Consider the following 24,038-nt stretch of genomic DNA (forward strand, 5'->3'; position numbering starts at 1 on the left):
GAAACCTGAAAAAAAAGAAAGTAAGAAAACAGTAGTAAAAATATTATACACAATCTTGTAAATGAGATATGTAAACTTAAATAAAGTATAAGTTTTTATAATACTTATAAAAATACTGAGCTAAAGGTTCATTGTTGTTCCATTAAGTGTTAATAAAAAAAAATAATATTAAAAAATTATTAAAAAAAAATGTAATACACAAATTTAAAAAAAAAAAAAAAAAAAAAAAAAAAATTATATATAATATAAATTAAATAATAATTACATGTATTGTAAATATATATATTATAAAATAAAATAGAATAAATAAAAAAAAAAAAAAATGTTGCTAAAAGAAAAAAAAATAAAATAAAAAAAAATGTTAATGGGTGACCTTAGTGGACCTTCTTGGGTCTTGAGGTATCCAAGATCTTGAGTGGATGGATGATGGATATGTGATCATTTCATTTATTCCCATCACATGCATCCAGTCATAACTTAACTTTCATTTCCCTTTTCCAAAATTTCCAATCCCTCCTCTCTCCTCCCTCCCCTTTACCCCTTTTTCCAATATCCAAAAATATCCAAATCAGCCTTACAGCCTCTGGTGTGTCTCCTTGTTTTGTCTTGTGTCTTTCATCTTGTCATGTTTATATTATGATAATATATCATTTTAATATATACTTTTTCCAATAAATATAATATTTTTCCAATTTATAACCAATAAATCACACACCCACATTATGTATTTACCCTGTATAATATTTATTCATACTATTTTTAGAGTGGTGAGGTATTTAGAGTGGTGAGGTCAAGATCTTGAATAAATTTATATTGTACATATTGCACACATGTGCCATGTTTTTGTGCCATATTTTTTTCTCTTTTTCACCTTTGTTGTTTTGTTTTTTTTTTTCTAAAGGTGTATCTAGGTGTTTGATTAAACACATCTACTTTTGTGGGCATTCTACTGAACATTCCCCAATCTCATTTATGCATCTCTTTATATCCATCCCACACCATTAAAGTGTAAATTAAATAAATAGGGCAGGCTCTTTTTTTATCTTTTTGTTTTTACTTTATTTTCATACACCCCAACCCCCCCAGCATTCATATATTATTTTATATACATTATTTATTCAGTTTCACAACAACTTGTTTTTTTTTTCACAATCATGTGGTCCTTAAACATTTCCTGTATTAGGTCAATTCTAGCAGATGCATCCCTGGTCATTCTAATCATTTGGACCTTTTATTATGTTCACTTTAGAATGGTAGGGTTGGTCGCTCATAAAATGTAGATAGGAATTAGAAAAACAATCCTTCCTATATATTCTAGATTTATATTTGTTTTTTTTTGTGTGTGTGTGATTTTGGGTTACCAGTTGAGAAGTATGTTAAACATGCATACATGCACACTTGTGCGCGCGCGCGTGCACACACACACACACACACACACACACACACACACACACACACACACACACACACACACACACACACTATGTCTCTCAGTGGAATGGCCTCTTACCTTCTCTACATGGAATGTGAGTATGGAATGTGTTTACATCCAAGTTAGCATGCGTGTGTGCACTCATGGTCCTCCTTAAAGGAGAACACACTACCACTATGGAGAAAAGAAGTTTTTTTTTTTTTTTTAATTGTTGAATGGCCAACAGCTGTAAAAGTGGAGGGTACCCCACCCCCTCCTACCCTATGGTTCCAGCACCCTTGGTAATAAAATAAAGTCATATGGAAAAAAGGATCATTTGTTGTTAAATAAAGTCATAATGGAAAATTGTAAAAAGTAGAAGAATCTAAGTATGGCATGGATAGTCTACAAAGAAAGCATCTGACAACATCCCTCATTCATGGAAAAAGAGTGCTAACAAATGTATAAGATATGCCAGCCATTGCTTAATTAAATTAGATTGCACTGACCATAAAACAGCGACAAACCACTTTGCAGCTAAGCCATGATAAAGAGGCAAATTATTATCCCAGGGATAAAATTTCAAAGGGGGATGTCCCAGGGTGACTTTTTTGTCACCACTGCTCTTTTGTTTTCCCCTTGACCCATTAAGCTGCATAGATTAGGTCATGGCTACAGTTTGACTCCCAGAAAATAACAAAGTATAAAGACTTCTTATCTTTGTGGGTGATTTAAAACTGTATAGTTAATCCGATGAGGAATTGAAAGCACAACTGGAAGTAGTCAAGTCCTTCCCAGATTATATAAGAGCACCATTTGGTCCTGAGAAATGTGCAAAAGCAACCTCTGAAGCAGGAAAGCTGCAGCACCAAGAAATTATCAGATCTGGAAAGGAATGTGATATAAAATAGCATGAGCAAGTGAGAGTTTATAAATATTTGGCAATTGATGAAGGATCAACATTAAATCATGAACAAATGCAAATAAAAAGTAGGGAATATTTTATAAGACTAAAATTAATACTGAAAACAGAGCTGACATCTAGGAATAAAGTTCAGACTATAAACCAGTTTCCTCCTACTGTTCTAGCTTACAGTTTTGGAGTGACTGACTGGCCCCAAAAAGTACTGGATCGGTTGAACAGGAAAACAAGAACAATGCTTCACGCTTATCAAATTATTTCTAAAAATCACCATATACTAATTTTATGATATATCCCAATATATGTGAAATATGTTTGAAATATTAATTTGTTAATACAGTTTGATTACTTTTACATAAATGTAAATTTGGTTGTGTCACAAGTGATAATTTAATAAAGGTGTTTAAAAAACAAAAAACAAAAAAAGAAGATATATTCCCTGTTCTGAAGGAGGTATGGGCCACCTCAAAACTGATTACATGTGTAGCTGCAATCATAGAACTGCATACATATTTGCTGACCTCACAAGATCCAAACATAAAGAAAGTTTTAAAACATGAAGAGTACAAGTCTAAGATGATTTTCCTACTTAGTTTAGCAGCAGCATATCAGTGCCAAGCGGGAATGGAAATCAAGCTAAAAGTAGATAAATATCGGGCAGCAACTAAATGTGCCAAAAAATAAACAATAAAAGTATATAAGGTGAAAGATTAGATGAGAAGGCAAGAAATGTGGAAAATGCATCAATATAGTTGCAAGTACAGAAAACTCTTGGAGTAACCATATGTCGAGAAGGATTTAATGCAGGAATGGTTAAAGAAAGATGAACTTAAACCAAAAGAGGAAAGGCTAATATTGGCATCCCACAATAGCAGACTATGTACACAATAGTTTAAAAATCCATTGAACATGGAGAAACAGACAAATATAGGTTTTTTAAACCAGAACTGAAAACTATCGCACATCTTGTTGCTGGGTGTGATACCCTAATGGCAGAAGGCCTGTATACTGAAAGGCATAATAATGTGGCAAGACTGTTGCATTGGGGGTTCAGCAAACATTATGATACTGAAGTAGCTGAAAAGCATAGGAAACATGATCCACAAAGTAGTAATGAAAATGATGAAGTTTACATCACATGGGATCACCCATTACTAACAGTTCAAAAAATAGATGTGAGAAAAACAGATATAGTAGTCGAGGAAAATAAGGCAAAAGTAACATTGATCATTGAAATTGCTACACCCACTGATTACAGTATCTTATGTACAGAGAGACTCAAAGTCTGAAAAATACCAGGATTTGTAGGCAGGAAAAAGAATAATGTGGAGAAATGATACCCAGATAGTTCCAATAGTAGTAAGAGCAATGGGTCTCATAAAAAAATAATTTATAAACAGAGAAATACCAACAAAACCTAAAGGTCCTCCAGGAACAAAACAGCAATAAAGAAAAAAGAATTCCAGATGACCACCACAACTGTAAAAAAGATGATTTCATTCAAACAAGCGCTTTCACGTAGAATACCTACGCTTTCTCAGGTCCTTAATACAATAAAATAAACATTCACTCATTTTATATACAAAATTCAACAATCAATCAATAAAACAATTAGAAACACATTATTGAGTTACTTAACCAGCATTTTTAACGTTTAATTTATTTAAAAGGGCGAGCAGCAAGCTCTGGCTTGGTGCAAACATAATTGTTCAACCCTGGATATATGTGTGCCTGTAATTTTAAAATCTATTTAAGTTCAATGCATTCTACGTGATTATTGTAATTACCTCCCCTACTACCCTGAAGCAACAGCTATGTGCAGGAAATTCTATTAAATGCCTAGCTAAAGCATTTAGCTTATTCTTGATCTTAACATCATACATATCATCAAGAAAGAATTTACAATAATATTTAGATATGCTACTGATACATGTAACCCCATATGAACTGCAAAAGGAGTTATTACTGAGTACATTGTGAATGCTGCAAAGAGTACTTCTGGCTGACATCAAAGACTGAAACATTTCTTATTTCGTGAACTTTAATCATGCCTTCACTTAGAATTGAGGTCCATTCACATCATGATATTGAAACCCAAAATTTTGTAGAACTTAAAAGGGATTAAACCAATGTAATTTGTTCATCGCACTCTTCATCTTGCTCAGAAGAACATTAAACTAACCAAACATAGCTTAGCACAGTGACACAAAGTGTGACAGAGTAATGCAGATGAAGGCAATACAATCACAAGATACTGCCATAAGCTGTGTACTAATATTGAGCTTTATTTGCATTTGTTGCCCAATGACAGGCATTGTACAAATGCAGAGGTGGAAGATTAATGATACAGAAGGGAGATGATACATCAACAGGGTGAGAGGGATGCAGGGACAAAGTAGCTTATGACAGAAGAAGGATAATGGTGGGTCATAACAATATGTAGCCAACATGTACACATAAATTAATGTAACAAAACAGGCAGTAACAAGTAACTAATAGCTGGATTAGAACCCTTGAAATTATTCAAAAATCTTTCAACACATATGAGTTAGTTTATCATGCCACAAAGGCATTACTACTTTACAGCATTAAAATAACCAAAGCAGTTAGTGTGAAGAGAGAGAGATAGACAGATGCAGACAGGAACGGCAGCAATATGTTCTCTCAGACATTCATGGATATCTCTATGGTGTTTTAGTCTCATTTAATAAATCATCATGCTCTGTGTAATAAAGTGATTGCTACTGGTACAAATAAGGGGCAGAAGAGTGCAGTAAACATAAATACCTAACCAGGATAAGGTTGACTTAATAAGTCTCCCAATTGGGGGCTTCAGTGTTTTTGAAAATGATGTCTTCCTGCAGTATTCCAATGTTATGTTAAGGCATTGTTTTATATGGAGAGAAATACCGACATTTGCAGTTAAATAGATGATAGGAATATAAAATGTCATGAAGTAATAAATTGACATACAATTGTAATTGAACTCAGGACAGTATGCAGAAATGTCAACCTATAAGCAGGGTAATTATCTCAACACATCACTTAGGAACTCCTACTTTAATATGTCCAGGAGCCTAAGAACTGTTCCATTAACTGTATCACAGTACTGTCTTTAGTCTACCTTTAATCTGTATTTCCATAGTACAGCAGATTTAAGCACATTTGCATTGAAGTAGCCAGACTGCTGTAGATTAACTTGAAATCTTAAGCTTTTGTAATAAGAAGTTAAACAGCATTCACTGTTATTCTGTATTACTGGGCTATCGAAGATCCTTGCAAATGCTAAAGATATAAAGTCAAGGCTTTTCCATGGGCCATTTATGGCTATGTGTGTTGTGTGTGAATCTATTTTTTCTCCAGTTTAAATGTTTGAAAACAGGGGTGGATATGACTCTGGTGAAAATGGTGTTAGCAAGCAGAGGGTAGCACACAAAAGAAGAATACAAGAATTTTCAGCAGGGTCATGGGAATCCACCATAGCTATCCACCTCTTCAGAATGTAAATGCAGAATTGCACACAGAATGTCATAACTTTGTAGAGTCACCACACTAGTGATGAGTGACAACAACAGAATGATGTTTTATGGCCAATTAGACCAAATCAATTGTGTCAAGATGACATGCAGGTAAAGTGGAGAGCTCTCTCTCTCTCTCTCTCTCTCTCTCTCTCTCTATATATATATATATATATATATATATATATATATATATACACACACACATACACACACACACACACACACACACACACACACACACACACACACACACACACACACACACACACACACATATGCCTATATATGTATATATATATATATATATATATATATATATATATATATATATCTGTGTGTGTGTGTGTGTGTGTGTGTGTGTGTGTAGGACAGGCACCCATTTTTATTTTTTTTGTGGGGAGAGAAATGTTGGAAAAGGTGCTTAGGAATGAGACGGTCAGATAGGTGGGTAGCTTAGGAAGTATCTGTAGACATACAGGACATATAAGGCCAAAAGAGAGAGTGATGGACACAAAAGTTTGGGGGACACCATGATCAGAGATAGGTAAGGGACATCGGAGGTGCACCCATTTCCAACATGAGAACAGTGAGAGTCTAGTCCACACCCTCAGAACTGTCATTGCTATCTCCTGCACCAGTTCCCTGGGTCAGGCCAGATGTGGCATCATCTTTGCAATGTGACGCAGAACCTTTTGAACCCTACTGATACATGGCCTGAGACCCTTCATCCTTATATCTTCCACCAGCCTTGTCAAATCCTTCCATGTGACAAAATGACCATCTCCCCTACTACTGCTGCTGGAGGGTACCACTGCACCAGCACCCAGAGCAGAGCTACCTCATGTACTTGGATTCAGAGGTTGTAGAAGCATTACAAACAAGTTGTGACCCTGAAGTGCTGTGTGTCTTTGCCACCATTTACAGAAGTATGGTGGTCCAAGTCACACTGGTCGGTCTACCACTCTGTGCTGTTGATCATTAATTTTTCAGCAGCAAGTTATGCAAACAGCAGATTGTTAATAAATTATAATACCTCCACAAAAATGAGAGAAAGGGTGGGAGAGACAAATAAAAGAGAGAATTAGATACATGGCATGTCATGATACTGTACTTCTTAAGGTCACTGTAGTGGTGATAATATTGCTCCCCTCTGCATGAAATGCTTGTCACATTGGAGACAGCCTTGGCTATGTTTTTCCTAGCCTGAGCCTTATTCTGAGACCTGGTATTATCCCACTGCAGCAGCTATAGCTTCTCAAGAGTAGTGCCACAAAAATCATGGACTCCTCAACATCTCACCTTTGTGCTCAAAATTTAACACCAATCTTTCCCCCACTAGCCATGTCTAAAAAAGTCAAGGTCACAAAATATGTTTCAGTTGGTGCCCGCTTTAGAACTCACATGTTACTGATAATGCACAAAGGCACAACCTTGCTAAATGCAGTTGTGCAACTGAAAGCAGATGGATTCCTTGAGAGACACATTGTCACTACTGACATCACAGAGCAGTTGGGGTGTGCAACATGGCATCGAGCTTTACAATGTGTGATGCTCAGCATATTAACATAGGTTCCAGTGTTCCATAATGGAATGCTTAATTGCATGCCTTTGAAGAATTGCAGTTTGAAAGTAGAAGGATGATGAATTCTGACATATTGTCATGCTGGGGCTTACACAATATTAAAATATTATTGTAACAGCTGGGAATCAAGCCCATGTGATAAAGGATGCAACATTAAACATCAATTTATTAACTGAAATTGCAAAAGGACAACTACTTTTTTGGCATGGAAATTAAAGATATAGCTGTTTCAGAATGAATAGTGATACACTTCAGGGATGACTACATGTGTGTGGTTTTAATTATTTCTGGGAAATGTATTAGTAAGCAAACACTCCTAAACAGATAGCTGGGATATGTGATGAGTATAATGAATATAACAAAAGTGTTGTTCTCATCATACATATACAAGTGAATTTTATATTAAATATCACCATTGTCATTTCCAGGAAACTGGGCACATATTAGCTTGAGGTTATATGTAAAAAATAATTATGTATGATATATAGAAAAGCTTAATTATGCAAGGATTACTGATAAACTGCTTGCAAGAAACAGGTTTAACATTATTTGTCTTTAGTGTTGCACTCCTAATCAAAATGTTGTGAAAATTGGGTACTTTCACCTTTTGAAAAAAAGTATTGTGTTACTGGATTCAAACCCTTGATCAGTTGCATTCTTTATCTAAGGTCATTGCACTTATACCTGGTGCCAGATATATTTTTATGATGTGGAATTTCCCCTCTCTGTACTGTGCAGAGTGCTGAGGAAAGTGCACCATTGCCAGTCATGTTTGCACTACCAAAGGCATCCTAAACTGAATTGTTCACTATTTTTCTTAAGTAGTAAAACATATTTATGCATTGCTAATCAGACAGCAAATGCACCTTAAAATATAAAAAAGTACATATTTTGAATAATTGCAATGTGATCTCTATACAGGATTTGAACAATGCTTCATGTGCTTTATTTCTTTCAATTTACTTTCATTTATTTTATTCATTTATTTGGCATTTGTTTACCAGGAATGTCTGACTGGGTCATGAAGTACCCATTGTCAGGCCTTACATACTTTTAAATTTATGGTCCTGCAGTTATGTGCTCTAACCAGAAGAGGGGGTGATATTTCCCTCAAAACAGAACAGGTTGAAGTAAACTGGATTGCAGATCTGCAGGCGGATAGAGTGCCAGGGCTTAATAGTATTTTACCACTAAAGTCTATTCTTAGAGGATGTAGACCCTGGACATTGAAATGATTGGTCACTCCAGAGGGTGTGTGCTGTATTGCATTTTTGTTGGCTGAATGTGGTTTTTAAATAGGTTTGTGTTTTATTATGTTTTGTACTTTGATTTGAAAAAGAGTTGGATTACTCGGAAGTGCTTATCTTCTTTTTCGGCTGTTCCCATTGGGGGTCGCAACAGCGGATCATCTGTTTCCATTACTCCCTATCCTCTGCATATTGCTCTGTCACACCAACCACCTACATGTCCTCTCTCACCACCTGGTTATTAAAGATTTTATTCATACTCTGCCATGGTGGATCATTTAGGTTTCACTGCTGCTGTATTTGTTGTTTACCAGTTTGGTACTTCAGTTACACTACTTTTGGTTTTGTTTGTTTATTTGGGATATAAAAGTTGATTAATGGGCTAAGAACAGGACAAGCTACTGAGTTGTGGATGATGTTGTATACCATAATAAATTGTATCTATTGGAGTTGGAGGGGAAGTTCAAGCCATGTTAGTGAATGTAGGGCTTTACAGTGATGAGTTACAGGGGTTGTGTTTATGGTAAATTTGGCAATTTTGTTAGAGCAGCTTTCTATCTTTTTTTTCCTTATGGAAGTCTGTAAGTTAGTTAGAATTGGGGACCCATATAACAGTGAGGACAAGAGGTAGGTTTTGGCCTGGGTAATTTTGGTAGCTGCTGTGAAGAAGTTTGTATTCCTGTATAGCATGCCTAGATTTTGGTGGGTTTTTTGATACTGTTTTGTATGTGTAGGTCATCATTTGTGATACCTAGTAGTCTGGTATGCTTAACCAATTCAATTTCAGTATTGTTGGCTGAAAAGATCTTGAAGTTTGTTTTCTTGGTGCTGTGGGATTTGTGAGTGAAAAGAAAAGAAGGAGCTTTGTTTTGTTTTTTTTGTTTTTTTTTTCTTTGCGGGTTCAGTAGGAGTTCAGCATTGGAGAGCCATGTTTCTATGAAAGAGAAATCTTGTTGTGTTATGTGTTATAGGTGAGTTAATGTGTGTGATACACAGATGATAGTGGAGTCATCTGCATATTGGATTAGAGTGCCTTCACAGGAGGATGTATGTAAGTTATTAATGAAGGCATTAAATAGTAATGGGCCAAGGATGGATCTTTGAGGTACACCTCTGGGGATGATGTGATATGGAGAGATAGAGCCCTGCCATTTTACTGCTTGCTGCCTGTCAGCTAGGTAGCTAGAAATAACACTGAAATGAGGAGAAGGATAGACCCATATTGGAAAGTTCTTTAAAGAGTTTGGGGTGAGATACCATGTCAAATGCTTTTGACAAACCTAGAAATACTGCAGATACCAGTTTGCCAGTGTTGTGGGCTTTGTTGATAGAGTCTATGAAAGATAATAAGGGTGTTAAGGTACTGTGTGCAAGTTTAAAGACATGTTGAGTGTGGGAAAGTAGGTTGTTGTGTGTAAGATGGTAGAGAAGTTGTAGGTGCACACATTTTTGTAGAATCGTAGAGAGCAGAGACAAGATTGCAATAGGACAAAAGTTTGTGATGTCAGTGGAATTGTCTCCCTTGTGCAAAATGATAATGTATGATCTTTTCCATAGGTTAGAGACATGTGATTCAGCTATGGCTCTATTAATTAAGATAACAGGGAATACTATTGCCTCTGTGACAAGCTTTAGACATTCTGGTAGGAGGTTGCCTACTGAGGTTGAGCAAAGTTTCAGTTTTGTAGTAGTTTTTTATTTGAGATAAAGGGATGAGCTGAAAAGTAAGCTGGGGATGGTCTGTTTTTAGTTATGAGTGAGGGGTTGGTTGTGTGTGTGTAATGTGCCGGGTTTGTATAGTTAGCACTGGGAGAATTAGTAAAAGTAGTGAGTTGGGGTGGATGAGTTGGGTTTACGTTTAGGTTGGATATGGACTATATAAACTATGTGTTGAATATGGTAGCTGTTTGAATAGGTGGTATATTGTGGTATGGATTGGTATTATTTTTATTTCCTGTGTTGAATAGTGATGTTTCAGAGGACCAGAATTTCTTAAGGTTGCTTTTGTGATTATCTTGAATGTAGGAACAGTATGATTTTTTTGTCATGCAATATTTGTCTTTTTGTTTGATTGTGGAGTTGTCTGTATAACTGAAGAGTTATGTCATTTTTATTCTTTAACCAGGCAGTACATGCTTTTTCCCTGTCTTTCATTAGAATTTTACATGATTTGGTGAGCCATGGGGCATGTTTTTTTTTATTTTTTATTTATTTTTTTATTCTTTTTTTTTTCTGAGGGGCTAGGGAGTTAAGAATGCTTAGGAAGGTGCTGTTCAAATGTTCAACTACATCATTAAGGGGAAGTCTTTTTAGGATGGGCCAATCTATAGCTCTTACAGATTCCTTAAATACCTCTTTGCTGAATTTTTCTAGGTTGAGTATAGTTTTTAACTTGTGTTGCTTTATGAGTTGAGTGATAGTCCTGTGAGTATAGGCTGGTAGGTGGTCACTTAAGGAGTTGGGAGGTCTTGAGACTAGTATCCAGTGTAGTGTGGACTATTAGATGTTATTTTTGTTATATCTGTTAGAAGCATTTATAAGTTGAGTAACACCACAGAGGATTATATAATTTGTTGGGTGGTGTGGGGTTAGTGTCTGCCAGTCAGTGTTAATATCCCCTTGAATAAAGGTTTAGTTTGTTGTTATTTCAGATATTTAAGCTAGAATATTTTCTAGAATGGAAATGTTTTGCCAAGGAGGGATGTATAAAATAACTATGCAGATGTTCTTAGATTAGTTAAGTTTTAGAAATGCTATAAGGATTTTGGCTGTGCAAAATTTTGGTATAGTATTTGAATATGGGGAAACTATCAAGTTGTTAGGGAAAATTAGGGCTATTCTGCCACTTCTTTTATGTGCTCTGTCTACTCTGATAATTCTGTAACCAGGGGGAAGAATTTCAGAATTTTTTATTTCTGGTTTTAGCTAAGTCTCTGTAATAGCAAGGATGTCTCGGTTACAGTGTGTTAACAAGGCATGAAAGAGTGACAGTTTATTTCACATGCTCCTGATATTGAGTGATATGTTTTAGTTTTTTGTCTGTGTAGTAGGAATGGGATCTGGGTTGAGGTGAATGCCCCTGTACAAGTTTAAGACAATGGAAGAATATCTAATAGTTTTAGAAGTTTGAAATAATTTGGGTAGTTATATTAGTTTTAGGTTGTTTGATATTAAAAGTGATAAGTTTTAGTTTTTTGTCTGTGTAGTAGGAATGGGACCTGGGTTGAAGTGAATGTTCCCGCACAAGTTTAAGGCGATGAAAGAATATCTAGTTGTTTTAGAAGTTTGAAATAATTTGGGTATTTATATTAGTTTTAGGTTGTTTTGGTTAGTATGAGGACTTTAGGGTGGGAATAGAAAAAATCGGTATAGAGATTACTGTTGGGGATATTTTGGAGAAGGTTATGGTGGAGGAGTTAAGTGATGAGGTAATAGTTAAGGTACGCTTTTGTAGTAGTGTTGCTGGAGGAGTTGTTAGGGTAGAAAGGAGAAGAAGAAAGAGAAATAAGAGGCATGAGTAAAACAACATGATTTGTGTAGAGTGAGATAGCTTAAATGGAGGTAGAGGGGGAATTAGGGCTTTTGAAAGTGAAACAGTTGCAGGGTGTAGAGTATAAGTGAAAATACTGTGGGATGGTAGTGTAGAAAAAGGAAAGTGTAGTTAGAGTAATATGAGTGAAGTGTGGGAGGGGGATGTTCTGTAGTAGACTGATTGGAATGTACTTGGAACTGGAGTGAGCTTGCAGGAGGTGGAGCTAAAGAAAGTATAAGTTTATAAGTTAAGGTTTTAAGTTACAGCTTGTGCACAGGATTTGACATATGTCCTGTGCATTTTCTGAAGTATTATCCATGTTGCGGAGGATTGTGCATTGATCCCAGGCATATCTGCTCTATCAAAGGCAGCCTCAACTAAAATTTTCACTCTTTTCCGTGGGTAATGAGCCATGTTTGTACACAATTGAATAAATATCAAATGGAGAAGACATTAGAAAATAAACATATGATAGAGAAAAAAGCAGAAAGTAAATGAAATCCAAGGAATGGGTATGTGTAACAATGACCAGAGAAAGAAGTGAATTTAAGTGAAATATTTATCCTTCTCACATTTCCTGGCAACATCAGACAGATACGTTGTGAAGCACATTATCAAACTTGTAGTTAATAAGTAATGTAAAAGTGGACAGGCAAATGACCACATGTTGTTATCAATAGTGACAACAGTTGATATCACAAAATGGGATGAAATATGTATTCAGACAAGTAAAATGATCATTTAAGTGGTTTTGAACTATGCATCAGATGTCCTTTATCTCTTAGAGCACTGCGCTTACAGCTCATGTCACAGAGAAAGTTACCTTTCATGTGAATTTTTTTCCATGAGTACTATCTACACTGATAATGGCCAAAAAGTGCCACTGGGCTGGTTTGCACTACCTAAGGCAGCCTATACTAAATGAACACTTTTTTCCTTAAACCATGAATGTCATGCTTCCGAGTGGCATGCAAATGCAGAAGGCAATATTTATCAGAAGCATTAAACAGCTTTTGGGGAATAACAACTTGAAAACACATTAAATTAATCACACTGCATATGTAGGTATGATAAAACAAATGAACACATTAATTAGGACTGTCCAAAGAGATCCATGTGCTATAACAGAAGTAAATAGAATATATTACTGTGCTGCTAAATTAATAAGTGATAAAATTCTACCACAGGAAGATAGGGTAGCAAAGGAAAGGGCGGGGGGCAAAAGCAAATACCATCACGGAAATATCGAATAGAGAAAACTATAAAGCAGCTAAGACAAGAAGTGTCATTGTCAGAAGATTATAGAAGAGGGAACAGATCAACAAAAATATTAAGAAAGATAGATGCAATAAAAGCAATGCGCAGTATTAGAACAGACCAGGATCTATTATGCACTATTGGAGATAACAAATTAAAAATTTCAAAACAGGCGGAAAGACTCAGAAGATACGAAGATAAATATAAGGGAAAAGCACAAAATAAGCAATTTACTGATGACACAAAAAAGTTTTATAGAGAACTGGGAAATAAGGTAAAAGGAATTGATAGACCGCCGAAAAAAGAGGAATTAGATACATTTTGGAGAAGTATCTATGAAGATCCTGTGGAACATAACAAAGATGCTAAATGGATAGAAGAAGAAAAAGAAAGAATAAGAAGTTTAAAGGTACAGGATATGAAATGGGATGAAATAACAGCCAGAGAGGTTGAAACAAAGTTGAGAAAAGCCTCTAATTGGAAAACCCCAGGCCCAGATGCAGTACCTAACATTTGGCTTAAAGTATTAACTTCTTTACACAAGGATCTAGCCATTAGTAAGAACTATTTATATGCACACCCTGAACAGACACCGCACTGGTTAACAATAGGAAAAACAATGCTCTTACTTAAAAGTGAACCTGCAAGCTACCCTAAAAATTAAAGACCAATAACTTGTCTTAAGATGATGTATAAACTATATATGGAGATTGACGCCGACATAGTTTATAGTCATTTAGAAGAAAACTCAATTATAGCAGTAGAACAAAGGGGCAATAAAAGAAAGTCATATGGAACAAAGGATCATTTGTTGTTAAATAAAGTTATAGTGGAGAACTGTAAGAAAGGGAAGAATCTAAGCATGGCATGGATTGATTCTAAAAAAGCATTTGATAGTATCCCACATTCATGGATAAAAGAGTGCTTAAAAATGTATAAGGTACATCCTACACTGATTGATTACATTACAGTAACCATGAAACAGTGGCAGACCAATTTGCCATGATAAAGGACAGATTATTATCCCAGGGATAAAAATCCAAAGGAGGATATTTCAGTGTGACTCCCTGTCACTGTTGCTATTTTGCCGTGCCGTTAATCCATTAAGCTGTTTACTTAACAGCTTAGGTAATGGCTATAATTTGGCTTCTAGAAAACAACAAAGTCTAATGACTTCTCCTCTTCTCTTTGCTGATGATTTAAAATTGTGTAGCTCATCAGATGAGGAACTGAAAGTACAGCTGCAGGTTGTCAAAACATTTTCAGATGATATTGAAATGTCATTTGGTCTTGATAAATGTGCAAAAGCAACCTTTAAAAAAGGAAAATTGCAGCACCAGGAAAACAGTTTGGGACAAGAATGTGATATAAAAGAACTTGAGCAAGAGGGGGTGTAAAAATACTTGGGAATTGATGAAGGATCAGCAACAAAACATGAACAAATGTGAATAAAGCTTAGTAAGGAGTACTTTAGAAGACTTAAATTAATCCTGAAAACAGCATTGACAGTAGGAACAAGATCCAAGCTATAAATCAATTTGCTCTTCCAGTCCTAACTTATAGTTTTGGAGTGATTGACTGGCCCCAAAAAGTGTTGGATAGATTGGATATTAAAACATGAAGGATGCTTCATGCTCACCAAATGATTTATAAAAATCAATGTATACCAAGATTATATATTCCCCATTCTGAAGGAGGGCTGGGCCTCCTTGAAACTGATTACATGTATAGATCTGCAATCATGGGACTCCACACATATCTACTGACCTCACAAGATCTAAATGTGGTGAACGTTTTGAAACATGTGGAGAATAAATCTAAGATGACATCTCTGCTTAATTTAGCAGAAGCATATCAACGTCAAGCAGGAATGGAAATCAAACCAGAATTGGATAAAAACCAGACAGCAACTGAATGTGCTAAAAAACAAAAGAAAGAATATAAGGTGAAGGACCAGAAAAGAAGGCAAGAAATGTGGAAAAAACATAAATATAGTTGCAAGTATAGAAAACTTTTGCAAGAGCCTCATGATGATCAAGAACGAATGCAGGAATGGTTAAGGAGAAGTGAATTTACATCAAGAAATGAAAGGTTAATATTGGCAGCCCAAGATAGTGGGCTACGGACACGCTGGTTTACTAAGTCCATTGAACATGTGGGAGAAACAGACATATGTAGGTTTTGTAGAACTGAATTGGAAACAGTCACACACCTTATTGTTGGTTGCAACTCTCTAATGGCAGAGGGACTGTATATTGAAAGGCATAATAATGTGGCGAGATTGTTACACTGGAGACTGTGCAAACATTATGGTATTGAAGTGGCTGAAAAACACTGGAAACATGAGCCACAGAGAATCATAGAAAATGATGAAGTTTACATCACTTGAGATCACTCAATGCCAACAGTCCAAAAGATAGATGCTAGAAAAATGGATATAATGGTCCAAGAAAAAAAGACAAAAGTAGCAGTGATCATTGAAATCACTGCATCTAGTGACTACAGTGTCTTGTATACAGAGAGACACAAAGCCATAATCTACCTCGATCTGCAGGCAGAGATGAGAGCCACGTGGAAGAAAGATACCCAGACAGTTCCAATAGTAGTAGGAGCAACTGGTCTTATAAAAACAAATTTACAATCATATTTAGATATGTTACCAATTCATGTAACACCGTACGAATTGCAGAAGGAGTCATTACTGGCACATTGCGGGTGCTGCGAAGAGCACTTTTGGCTAACATCAAAGAGTGAAACAATACTAATTTCATGAACTTTTAATCATACTTTGACTTAGGAATGGGGTCCATTCCCATCATGGTGTTAGAAACCCAAAAGACTTGGAGAAATTAAAAATGGCGGAAGCCATATGTAGCAAGGAGCACAGCTAGTACTGCGTTACAGTGATACATTCAGCTGTCTCACATCTTTTTTGCCACATTAGTACTGTCCTGTATGTGTTACACTATAATGACTTTAGCTCATGTCATGAGAATGGAGAATAGTAAAAGGAACAGCAGAAATGCTTTCCTTGTTCAGAGAGTACACGCAATTAATATCTGCGTCATTTCAAATTACTTATCCATCTGTCATTTTTAGTCTATACTGACTTACTTGAGTTTCCCACATCAACACATTCATACAACAAAATGAGTGTCAACATTTAGTATGAACTCCATCAGTAAAATGATCTGGGAACAGGATGTAATCCCTGCATCACCTGCACTGTTTCCCTAAGCTCAATACCTTTACACATTATGCCACAGAGACAGGAGTGTGACAACTTTAATTTTTTTTATTCAGTACTGTTCAGACTACTGAGCAAAGCACAACAATGCCAGTCTTCATTGATAACAGTCAAATAAAATTTATCAGGCTTTACCTTGGGCAGTGAAATGCAGTTCATCAATAGTGTGCAATGCCAAACAGCATACAAATGATACAGAGAAAAAAAAAGATCAAATAAAGGTAGATCAAATACTTTTAAATGTGCATTTCACATGTTTAAGCAAATTTCTTGTCTTACAACAGGGTCCTATATAGATTTGAAGTTTCTAACAAGGGTATTGAAAGCAATCATTTAAGAGTGTTTCTTAGAGTTACCACAGACAAAGGCATATATTACCAAGGAGAAAAAGAGTTTAGATGCAATGATAATGTGACATTTTATCAAGTTACATTGAAAGTGCAACAGAAACAATTATGAAAGTTGTCCTTTCTCATATGACAATGAATGTCAGGATGTTTGCGATATTGCAAACACTTAAAATACCCATGTACTCACACAGTATTAAACAAGACTGCAAACAGTACAGGGTATCTATTTCATTCTGTATGGTGCCTCATTCCCTTATCTATGCTTTCTTAATAACAAGTCTATATTGGTTTTATTGCCGTATGTTGCCTATACCAATGCTTAACATGTTCCTTGAATATGAACAACATTTCTTACTAAGGGGCAGTAACTGTGGTCATTAAAACTAGCATTTGATTGTTTGGACTGTTGCTGTCATAAATTACTCAGTGTACTTTCAGACATTTTGGTAAGTCTATTCTCCTCGACACAAACTCAATAGGTGTACATCAAAGAAGGGAGACTGTGAAAGCTGATCGTTCCTACACTCAAAGTAATCATAGACACTTGTAAGCCATTAACAGGGAATATTCCTCAATGAACATCCTTGCATTGCTTACTGAGCCCTATTGCTAGGGTGTGTGCATGTAATTGTGTAGGTCCTTGCATCATATTTACATTCCATACACTTAGTGCAGATTCTGGTATTTAGGAAAGTTGTGTGGATTCCCTCTGGGTTCTCCAGTTTCCTCCCACATCCCAAAGACATGCAGTAGGTGGATTGGACACTCTAAATTTGCCCTAAGTGTGACTGCATATGTCTGTGTGTGTGTGTGTGTGTGTGTGTGTGTGTGTGTGTGTGTGTGTGTGTGTGTGTGTGTGTGTGTGTGTGTGTGTGCCTTCTGTGGAAGGTCGGGCACCTGGCTGGCAACTCGACACCATAAAAAAAAACTCCACTGCCAATCATTACTGGGCAGGTGATCCGCTGTGGCAAGAAGAAGAAGGAATGCTAATGATTTCTCTTTTTGTTTGCACAGTGCTGACTCTGTACTGTCTAAAGGTAATCATGTAGCTAATGCTCTTGTATACTACTGGGGAGACTGTTTTAAACAAGAGAGCTTGATATTGTTAAAAACATAACTGGGAGAATTATTTATTTTCTACACTGCTGTGTTGTTAATGTAGTTGCTATTTCTTACATAATGTTTTTAGTTTAATACTAAAAAGTGAATTGCAGTGACCCTTGAAAAGCATTTTTTTATCTTACACGTTTGTTTTCTTTTATCCCTTTCTTTTGACATAGTCATGTGTGCATTACTAAAAGTATGCTACTGAATGCTACATGACCATTTTTTTAAGTTTGTATTTCATTTGATATTTGTATAGTTATTGCAGGTGATTGTATTGTAACTATGTAGGAAGGTCTGGTATTTTTACCTGTGTTAGTAGAAAAATAAATGTGTTCTATTTTGTGGATTTCTACCTGACAGACCGCCACAGCAGTAGACATGGCAGTTATAATTTTGGGTAACATTTCTAAAGCTACATTTCTAATTATTGATAATGCTGCCAAAGCATTACACAGTTAAAAAACACCAACGAAAGTACACATTGTGCTAGTGTTTGCAGAGAAAACAAATGACTTCATACAACCCACTGAGACTTCAGAATAATGTATTTCGCAATCTGATAAAGTCATTATGAATGTACGTAATGAAAGCACTCGACCTACTGTTTTTACTTCAGTCAAGAAATAACCTACTCCCAGATACAACACCGGCCAAGTGATATGATGACCTCTGCCCACTGTAGGGCCGCTACAAGTATCTAGGAACAGATAGCTATGGGGAGTGGTCCTTTTACTGAACCACTACTAACTGAAAAAGAGACGTTCCTGTCCACTGTCAGAGACCCAGATACTCGGCAGATGTTGGTGCAGATGTGAACAACAGACCCAGAGTGTCACAAGCAGAACTTCCAGGTCTGCAAAATGTAAGTGCCATTGTTAAATCTTTATATTCATATACCTAAGATGTTTTTTATATATATATATATATATATATATATATATATATATATGTGTGTGTGTGTGTGTATATATATATATATATATATATATATATATATATATATATATATATATATATATATATATATATATAGATATATATATATATATATATATATATATATATATATATATAGTGAGAGAGAGAGAGAGAGAGAGAGTGATAGCTATGAGTCAGACTACAGTCATACAGAAATAGTGGAGATTGCTTTCGGGTTGCAAGGATCTAACTGTTCACTATATTTTTGTATGAAAACATTTTAATCTGTACTTGTGAAGGGGATTGTTTTCTTTTTCCTTGCTTCATTACATTGTGATACTTAGCAGACTTCTTTCCTTGCTATTCTTCACATACAGGCACTTCTGGATTACAGAAAACCAGCCTACCTGCACATGGGAAGCACACATTTGGTTATTGTTACTACTGTATACAAGGTAGATTCAGGTCTATATGAGGGTAAAGTTTGTGTTGCTTTAGCATCTGTTAAAGTTTAGCATACCTTTTGTATAAGGAAAATATGCGATAAATTGTATTCTCCCTTTTTTAGTTGTGTTTATTGCTTGTTATCATAGGTGATCCTGAGAGTGACACTGTGGAACTACTACCTAATGTCAGAGTATTGGTAGCCTCTGATGATGATGGTGGCAATGAACAGGTACAGTCTGGGGGTGTAGAGGGTCTGTCTGACACTGAGGTTATGGTTTCCACTTCCCCTGCCCATATTATAGACACAATCAGTATGTTTATGCATACCAGTGACAAAGAGATTTCTGATATAGGACAAGTTGAGGGTGATACAGTTGATGAAGCTAGTTTGGTTACTCTGATTGCAGAGCTGGTTGTTTATCCCAGAAGCCATCAGGAGGCTGGGGTGCCACACAGCAGGGTTGGTAGTGGTGCTTAGAGGAGACCTGCTGCCCACTCTCATCTTGTAGTGTGTGTGACATTAGGTGCCACCAGACATATGTGTAGGGCCATGGTGGAGGCAGAGGCACATTTCACCAGGGCACTGGAAGAGAAAGTGTGAATTCTAAACATGCATTCTGATGTGAGTGACTTCCTGAACCATGCGGGCAACTCCTTAGATGGAAAAAATGAAACACTGGATCAGGTAGTGTCTGTGATGGAATATCTGTTGGGGAAGGGTGGGCATCCATGTGGCAGATCCACTACATCTTCTGGTGTTAGCAGACATGGCCATGCAAGTTTCTGTAGTGACACTGCATCCACTGCTCCATCAGTGATTGTGGTGTCCACACCCAGATGTGGTAGGACATGAGGTTGTGGTCCTGGACATTGCCATGAGGAGAGCTCGTTCAGCAGACATCCCTCATACTCAAGTAGCACCCTGACTTCTTGCCAGGGTCATGGAAGTAGCAGTGTAGAGGTGGTTCTTGTGGTCAGAGGCAACAATGCTGAACTGAGTACTTTACCATGCATGGCTAACATCTGTCTAAGATGCCAGGACACAGTGCTAGCACAGTGCTTGTGTTCATGCAGACACACATACATAGAAAAAAAAAAGATTTTTACTTGCCCATACCACCACACACATGCAAACTATATAAACAGTACTGTTGAGTGCTGTAGTTGTTGCTGACCCTAAACACTGCATATTCTCAGAAATATATTTGTGTTTCTTATTTGCAGACATTCACTTCTTTGGTGTCAGCCTTGTCCTCCTAACCCCCACCCCACCCTGTGCAAATGATGAAGAATGTGCCCTGTCCTTTTCACATGTCTTTGTGACTTAGAGTTGCATACATATCTGATGTATGTAGTGGATAGCTAATTATTTCTTATTTACAAGGTTACATTTATCAACATACATTGCAGAAGATGACTTTTTGATTTCTTGTTCATACTTTTTTTGTGAATGATTGCTTCTATATTAGTTGAACCTCGTATTTCATTAGTATTGTCATAATAGCAATGTAGGCATTAAGAATTGCAGTGTTGCCTTTTCGTACAGCTGTGCAAATGAGGGTATAATTGATGTGATCTTTCTACAGATGATGGTCAATTGAAATGCTTATTACATAGTATTGTTTGCAATATGTAAGTGAATATGGAAAAAATCTGACAGGGAGATATCACTGACATAACTGTAAGCCTTAGGGAAATACTCTGCTTAGGGGCGTATACATATTTCCATATGACAGTAGTCAGTTCTATAACATATTTATTTTTCATTACAGGTTGCACACTTACTTTGTCATTGGTGCATGATTGTGTCCTGAGGGTTATCCCTGTTTGCTGCCATCAGAGCACAGCCATTACCTGGGTAAATACAGGGTGTGTTTTTTGAAAGGCATCAATTTTCCTTTTTGTAGGCATTGATCTAGGTAGTGAGTCTGTGTACTGTCCTTTGCCTTTTTGCCAGAACAAGAGCATATTGTGCAAGCCTCTGTCTGCCAGCACCATCTATTGCTGGTGGTTTTCACTCAGACTCCTCATGCTATTGCTGGGCCTGCCTGTGGTCCTTGAAACTGTGGCTGACCCTAGCTATCTTTGTTGAAGCTGTTTCATAAGTATTATATAATGTAATATGACACAGAGTGCAAGTACTTCAGCAGATGTGCCTGTGTCATACTGCAGTGCACCTCCTGATGTGTTTAGACAATAGAACCTTGATTTCAGCAATCCAAAAACATGATCTACAATAGTCCTAGTTTTACTGTACGCCTCATTGTATCCTTGCTCAGTGGAGTTATGTGAGGTTTTTCATAGGTGTCATGAGCCAGGACCCCAGTGCATAACCTGCCTCCCCAACTAAGTGGCCTTGAGGAATGTCATCCCTAGCAAACCTGGTGTACTGCTCACAAGTGTGCCATATGTGTGAGTTATGGAAACTGCCTGGTTTACCTGCATGGATATTGTAGATGATCCCTTGGACATTGCAGGCAGTCTGACAGTTTACAGAGTGGAAACCTTTTCTGTTGATGTACCTCCTTCCCTGTTGCCAGGTGAGGCATTTATTTCTATGCGTGTGCAATCTATGGCCCTGAACACTTCAGGGAAGTGTACTACTAAATAGAATCTTTTTTCTTTCTTCTCTGGTGTTCATGGGAAACAGATATGTTCCCTAGCATATAGTAGCATTGTGTTAAAAAAAAGATGCAATATCATAGAGTCCAGTGCCTGTGACAGCCCTAATATATTTCTGTGTATCTCTGGAAAGTATCAGTTGCTATTATATGTAATACTAAACATACATTTGTTTCCACTGGGATGGGTTCTCTATAATGTCCCTGGGTCCCGAGGGGATGGCAGAGGTTGCATATTTCCTCCAGTGATTCCTTGTCCACCCTGTGTCTCTCAACAATTTCTGTTTCATTCAGTCCATGATAAGTCAAATGCAGTCTAAACACCCTTCTTCTTTTTGCCTGAGGTCTAGCAACAGCACCCTGATTTAAAGTCTGTTGCACATACAGCAAAATAACAGCAGCAGCAACCCCTAACATTTTTTTTCTAAGTATAATCTTAGCTGTATTCAAAAGAGTTTTGGTGTACATAGCAAAATCCTGCACTAAGTGCACACACTTGCTTTATAGCTTCCTGAATAGCTCTGCCAAGTTGGATTGGTTAATTAGCATGTACTTTGACTCTTTATGCTTTCATTATATTCTGTCATTTTTCTGTGTTTGGTGGCTCTACACATCATGCAGAGCCACTTAATGAATATCAAAAATAGTGCACTAGTGTGTTGGTGGTGCACAGGCAGAGTTGTGCACCACCAACACAATCTCTACACTTCATGTAGCTGTTAATGAATATGTCCCTTAGACTATATACATTTTATTTATACTTGCGTATTCACTTTTTATTACTAAGGTCCAAATGTTTTGGGGAGCAATAATATTGTGGGAAAATGGTAGTTAGACAGAGGGTTGTTTGTGTTGTTGTTAGCCTGATGAGGAGCAAGATCATAGCCAGGAGGCCTTGAGATGGTTAATTAGGAGATATTTGAAAGTTAACAGACTGCTGTTGAGCCTTAGTTGTAGAGGGAATAGTTTCATAGTTTGGACATAGGAATGGAATAAAGGGCTTCTGCTCCTGAGTTAGTGGTTTTGAGAGTAGATAATAAGGGTTTGTTTGCTGGGTGTAGGCTTCTAGGGGCTAAGTAGGGTTGGAGGATACCTTTTAAGCTGGGACATTTGATGGGTTTGTGTACAAGGTTGTACAAGGTTGTGGGCTATAACGAATTGTGAGTAGCTAAAATGATGAGGTAGTTCTAGCCAATTAAGCTTTTTTGAAGGCAGTGCAAGCATGGACCCTATAAGAGAGGTTGCAGGCAAGCCTGGCAACTTTGTTTTAGCTTTTTTATAGCTTGGAAATTTGTGGATATAAAAGTATAGGGGAGGCATAAAGTTGTGTTGTTAGTACATAAGCAGATGCTGCAGTTTTTCTCAGATTCTTTGAGGTACTGTTTTGTCCAGTATAATATTCCAAGTTTTTTTGATGTGCCTTTTGACTACATCTTGTATATGCAGATCAAATTTTTGTTTTTTATCTATAGTAACACTTAACAGTTTAGTATGTTTAACACTCTGAAATTGTCTGCTGTTTTAGGAATTAAATTTGAAATCTAGACTGGTGTCTGATTAAGATTTAGGGATACAGAGAAGCATTTTTTCTTGCAGGATTTAGCACAATTTGGGAGATTTCTAGTCAGGCTTCAAAGAAAGAGTAGGAGTTTTAGATAATTGTTTGAAACCTCCACAGATTGTCAGCTACAGATAAGAACTGAGTCACCTGTGTATTAAAAGAAGATGGCATACATAGTGACTTTGCAGAGGTCATTTATGAAGATAAGTTGACTTGCTAGTCTAATTCAGTGCTTGGCGTAACAATCACTGAACCTAGCAAAAATACTTTCTGAACAATTTCTTCTTTTTTCTCAGTGTTACTTTGTTCACTAGA

Source organism: Protopterus annectens, chromosome 5.part1 (genome assembly GCF_019279795.1).
Source record: "Protopterus annectens isolate FY-2018-M chromosome 5.part1, PAN1.0, whole genome shotgun sequence".
In the NCBI taxonomy this organism is placed as follows: Eukaryota; Metazoa; Chordata; order Ceratodontiformes; family Protopteridae; genus Protopterus; species Protopterus annectens.